Here is a 6,441-nt window from a genome sequence, read left to right on the forward strand (position 1 = left end):
GTTCAAATGATTAAAAATTTGAATTTTAGAGAGACAATGAAAATTCTAGGCCTAAGATCATCTGAAAGTAATAGTGAAAGAACTATTGCGAGAAATCTATTTGATGCATATCAAGCTATTGGTTCAAAATCCTGTACTAAAGATTCTAATGCTACTCGACGTGTCATTACATCAACCATAATGAGCAAGAAAATAAAAAAAGATCATTTGATAAGAAAAACAAGTAAGTCATTAAACGTTAGTAGAACAACATTAAGTAAAGCATTAAAGAGGTGGGAAAAAATAGAGGAACCTAACAATAATTCTCTTTGGGCATTCTCGGGTAGACTACCATGCAAAGACAAGGTTGTTGTTGATGCACTAAGAACATTAATTGAAATTTTTTGGCATGACAACACAAGAGTTTCGTCCAACCAAAGAGATGTTGTTAGAGGGAGAATTGGGTCTAAAAATCATGAGTCACATGCTAAACACTATTTGGATATGACTCAAACTAAATTTTATGAAAGATTCTTTCAAAAGTTTCCTCAAATAAGAATTTCTCAAAGATTTTTTGAAATGACAAAACCTTTTTATATTAAGATTAATCATGTATGCACCACGTGTCGTTGTAGGATGCATATTGAATTTTCCATGCACTATGATATTTTTAATCATATTTGTTCTATTTTGCACACTAACAATGTTTTGTAGGAATGCAATATACAAGCACCTCCTAAGTTGGTAAGATAATTTATTTCAAGTGTGCTATGTAATAGATATGATGGTTGCATTTAATATAAGATGCCTTCTTTGGAAGGATCTTGTGCTATATGTGGTGGTTTGCAATGTTTACCAAAATGCGTACATTTGGAGAGCACACATGAAATTGGTACGAAACTAGTTTCTTTTAGAAAATACAAGACAATCACATATGGAGTTAAAGATGGAAAAGATTTGAAGAGATGTGAGCTAGTGAAAAAATGATATATGTGTAGCTCAATTTATGAAAATGTTTCAAGAGAAACTAGTTTATGAGTACATAATGCATACACATAGAGCTCGACGGTTAGATGAGCAATTCAAGTTATGTAAAGACACATTTCCTCTTGGCACCATTGTCTCTATCATTGATTTCGCTGAAAATTATACACTACAACCTCAAAATGAAGTGCAATCTATGTATTATCACTCTACACAAGTTTCTATTTTTGTACACATAGCATTCATGCATGCAGATGATAGCATAGAGGAGGATAGAAAGGTTGTAAGAGAGTATCACTTCTACATAAGTGATGACCGTACTCATTCACCAGAGTTTGTACAAGGATGCTTTAAAGTTTTCTATGATAGTTTAACGAAAAGAAACATACGATACAACCGACACTTATATGGTCAGATAATTGCACCGCACAATTCAAGAATGCAAGGATGTTTTTTTGTTTGACAAGGATGCATATGACAAGCGATGTACAAAATTTTTAGAATCTCACTGAGGCTGGACATGGTAAGGGAGAGCACGATGGTGCAAGAGCATGTGTGAAAAGAACCCTAGCTAGAGAAGAATTGAAGTACGAAGGTGGTGCTGAGTTGATAGATGCAGAAACAATTATGCAATGGTGTAAGTTTACGATGGGTCCAGGTAATCTAGGTACGTCAATGGTTCATAGATATTTTTGGCTGATCACTGAATCTAACATTGAAAACTATCTAGATTGGTGTACAGTTGCAGGATCGAGTGACATGCACTGATTTATGAGTTCAAATTCAAGTTTACTGGTAATTTATACGAGACAGATGGTATGTTTTTTCTCTTCATGCATGTATTGTTTGTGGGAAGAATGTGAATCACAAGACTGGGTTGACAAATGGTCTTGTAGACCATTGGTTCCCATTGATTCATATCAAATTCCCAAAGCACTACAATTGAGCCAGATGGAGACATCAGTGGATTTTGACCATGTATCTGACCTAGTGGATTCAGGTGATTTTTTGAGTTAATTTTTTTGCAAGTATTCTTTTTGGTTCATTTTGTTGTACATCATACTTTATTTTTGGTATTAATTAACACTTTACAAAATGCAGGTTATGTGTATGCAATTGTTGCAAAAGAGAAAAATGAAGAAGGAACATATTACTATTTGTGTCGTTGTGTTGAGCCAAAAAGAAAATTGACAACCACAATCATTGACGAAGAGGGTATTGAGTACCCAATAGGGTCTGTTGTCGTGACAGGAACATGGCTTCAGAGATACCCTATCAAGAATTTTGATGTTTGGTTGTTCGAGGACTTTGAAACACATAGACATATTCTTCATTTCTCTAACCTTGTTTTTGCAACAAATATTCATTTGATGAAGTATCGTGGTAGACCTCATAACGAGATTTTATGGAAAGTTCGTGAATCTGACCACAAGGCAATACTTGACACAATATGGGTTTGAGCTGATCTTGAAGGCTCACTTGATTGATTCTACGGTTCAGAGTAGAATGATTTTGAGAATTTTGTATAAATTGTTGATGAATTGTTCTATATTCATTTTTTGTATATATAAATGCCCATGAGCTGATTTTTACATGTTTAGGGGCATATTTTTGTATAGTTAAATGACAATGAGATGATTTGTACATATGTACATGTCAAATTTTGTATATTAAAATAGTGATGAGTTGAATTGCACATATTGTAATGCCAAATTTTGTATAAAAGCCCATGAGATGATTTGTATATTAAAATGGCGATGAGCTGAATCGCACATATTGTAATGCCAAATTTTGTATAAAAGCCCATGAGATGATTTCTAAGACATTTTTTTGTATAATCAAATAGCCAAGAGATGATTTGACCATATTTAGAGGCAAATTTTTGAATAATATGTGACAATGTTTTGTGACTATTTTGTGTGTCAATATTTTGTGACTATGTTTTGAGTATATGTGATGTGTCCCTAGTCAATCATGAGCATTCTTGATTCTTGTACAATCATGGAGAATTATTTGAGTCATTATTGGGTCATAGGGGTCATAGATTGAGACTAGATACAATTTGAGCAAAAATTGTCATTGTTGTCAAAAAAATTGTCAAAAAAGTTGTCAAGCAACTTCTACATTGCATCGGTAGGGTATGACTCTCAATGTTTCGGTGCTTTGGGATGCATGAAAGGGTCATGCCTAGCGTAAAACTGCCCACCTGGATGCGCTCGTGACTTCGGTTTGTGCACACGACGAACCAAATCAATTCTAGCCAATCCTACAAATTTGCATTGCATGCAACTGATGACTTTTGCAGCAGGCGAAAAAATGCTACCAATTGAAAATGGCTCCGAGTTGTCAAAAAATGAGATAGGACATTGTAGAGGAGCCTCATGCGACCTGACAGGTTTAAACAGATCGACCATATGTATCTTGGATTTGAAGAAATAGTCCGTCAAATTTTGATAATTTTTTGGACTCAGGGCACTTGAGATATCACACTGGTATGGTATGACTCTTGACGTTCCAATGCTTTGGGATGCATGAAAGGGGCATGCTTAACATAAAACTGCCCATGCAGATGCGCTCGCAATGTTGGTTTATGCACATGATGAACCAAATCAATTGTAGCCAATCTTGCAACTTTGAATTGCATGCAACTGATAGTTTTTGTAGCAGGCGAAAAAATGCTATCAATTAAAAATGGCTTCGAGTCGTCAAAAAATGAGATAGGTAATTGTAGAGGAGCCTCATGCGACCCCACAAGTTCAAATGGATCGACCATATGTATCCTGGATTTGAAGAAACAGTCCGTCAAATTTTGACAATTTTTTGGACTCATGACACTTGAGAGATCGCCCTGGTACGGTATGACTCTCGATGTTTCGACACTTTGGGATGCACGAGAGGGGTATTCCTAGCATAAAAATACCCACCCAAACATGCTCGTGATGTTGGTTTGTGCACACGATGAACCAAATCAATTCCAGCCAATCTTGCAACTTTGGATTGCATGCAACTGACAGTTTTTGCAGCAGAAGAAAAAATGCTACCAATTGAAAATGGCTCCGGGTTGTCAAAAACTGAGATAGGCCATTGTAGAGGAGCTTCATGCAACCCCACAGGTTCAAACAGATTGACCATATATGTCTTGGATTTGAAGAAACAGTCTGTCAAATTTTGACAATTTTTTGGACTCATGGCACTTGAGAGATCGCCCCAGTACGGTATGACTCTCGATGTTCTGACACTTTGGGATGCACGAGAGGGGAATGCCTAGCTTAAAACTGCCCACTCAAATGTGCTCGTGACGTCAGTTTGTGCACATGACGAACCGAATCAATTCTAGTCAATCTTGCAACTTTGCATTGCATGCAACTGACAATTTTTGTAGCAGGCGAAAAAATGCTACCAATTGAAAATGGCTCCGAGTCGTCAAAAACAGAGAGAGGTCATTGTAGAGGAGCCTCATGTGACCCCACAGGTTCAAAGGGATCGACCATATGTGTCCTGGATTTGAAGAAACAGTTCGTCAAATTTTGACAATTTTTTGGACTCATGGCATTTGAGAGATCGTCCTGATATGGTATGACTCTCGACGTTTTGACGCTTTGGTATGCATGATAGGGGCATGCCTAGTGTAAAAATTCCCACCTGGACATGCTCATGACATCAGTTTGTGCACACGACGAACCAAATCAATTCTATCCAATCTTGCAACTTTGCATTGCATGCAACTGGCGGTTTTTATAGCAGGCGAAAAAATGCTACCAATTGAAAATGGCTCTGAGTCGTCAAAAACTAAGATAGGCCATTGAAGAGGAGCCTCACGTGACCCCACAAGTTCAAAGGGATCAACCATATGTGTCCTGGATTTGAAGAAACAGTCTGTCAAATTTTGACAATTTTTGGACTCAGGACACTTGAGAGATCGCACCGGTATGGTATGACTCTTGACGTTCTGACACTTTAGGATGCATGAAAAGGGAATGCCTAGAGTAAACTTTCCCACCCAGATGCGCTTGCAATGTTGGCTTGTGCACACGACGAACCGAATCAATTCTAGCCAATCTTGCAACTTTGCATTGCATGCAACTAATGGTTTTTGTAGCAGGCAAAAAAATGCTACCAATTGAAAATGGCTCTGAGTCATAAAAAACCAAGATAGGCCATTGTAGAGGAGCCTCACGCGACCCCACGGGTTCAAACGGATTGACCATATGTGTCCTGGATTTGAAGAAACAGTCCATCAAATTTTGACAATTTTTTGGACTCGGGGCACTTGAGAGATCGTACCGGTATGGTATGACTCTCGACGTTCCGATGATTTGACATGCACAATAGGGGCATGCCTAGCATAAACCTAGCCACCCAAACACGCTCATGACGTCAGTTTGTGCATACAACGAACAAAATTTGACCATTACGAGCGTGAGGGTGCTCTCGCACCAAACACATATTGTTGTTTATATTCATATTGTTGATCACATATGCAAATATTCATTTAAATTTATAAAAGGGCAGCCACCAAATATAGTGAATACACAATAATGAACTGAATACAAGGAGTTTTGTAGGGTTAACTGAACATTTTAGAAATTTTATCAAATCATATTCCACGATTGCAATGTTTTATATCATATATTTTTGTTGTTTATATTCATATTATTGATTACATAGGCAAATGATCAAATAAATTTATAAAAGACAACCACAAAATACAAAAAATACAAAATAATGAACTCAATACACATTTATTGAATCGAATATCGACATTTATATATATGAAAAAAAGGCATGTCTGTTAAGTGAATACATGTATTACAAAAATGTGGCATATGCCATGTCCAAATTGATATACAATAAAAATGTAGAAAATATCTACATGTATTGGTCATTCTATGACCAAAACTAACACTATATGATCCTAAACTTGTGGTGGATCATCAAAATCAAGCCTCTTTGATGTAGTATGCGGCTCTATAGATGGCTGCAAAACCACAATTCAAAAGCCAAGTTAGAATTCTTTTGTAGAAAATAGTTCACAATTAACAACATAACTATGCATTTAACTATAATTCCTTTGTAATTGGAATGTAGATTACCTCATCGGCTGATCTAGGAGCTAATGTCTTCACTCTCCTCTCCTTGTCACTCTTAGGAGTTTTCTTGAAGACATACTTAAATGGATCCACGTTTTGGCCATACCGCGAAGGGGTCTATTTAGATTATGTTGAACAATATATTTGAACTTAAAAATCTTCCCAAAGGCGTGAGAGCTAAAAGATCATCGGCCAAAAATATCATGTCTAGCATCGCAGAAAGAGTTTCACCGAAGGAATAGTTTCATCGAAATAAAGCATAAAGTGTAAAACAATAAGTTAAGACGGCTTCGGCAAAATATCTCTTTCGGTAAATGAAAGAGACCACTCATCGATATTCCAGTTTCATCGAAAAGCGAAAGGCCAACAAAAGGTGAAGTCGAGGAAA

The sequence above is a fragment of the Cryptomeria japonica genome, chromosome 1 (assembly GCF_030272615.1).
Source record: "Cryptomeria japonica chromosome 1, Sugi_1.0, whole genome shotgun sequence".
NCBI classification, from domain to species: domain Eukaryota; kingdom Viridiplantae; phylum Streptophyta; class Pinopsida; order Cupressales; family Cupressaceae; genus Cryptomeria; species Cryptomeria japonica.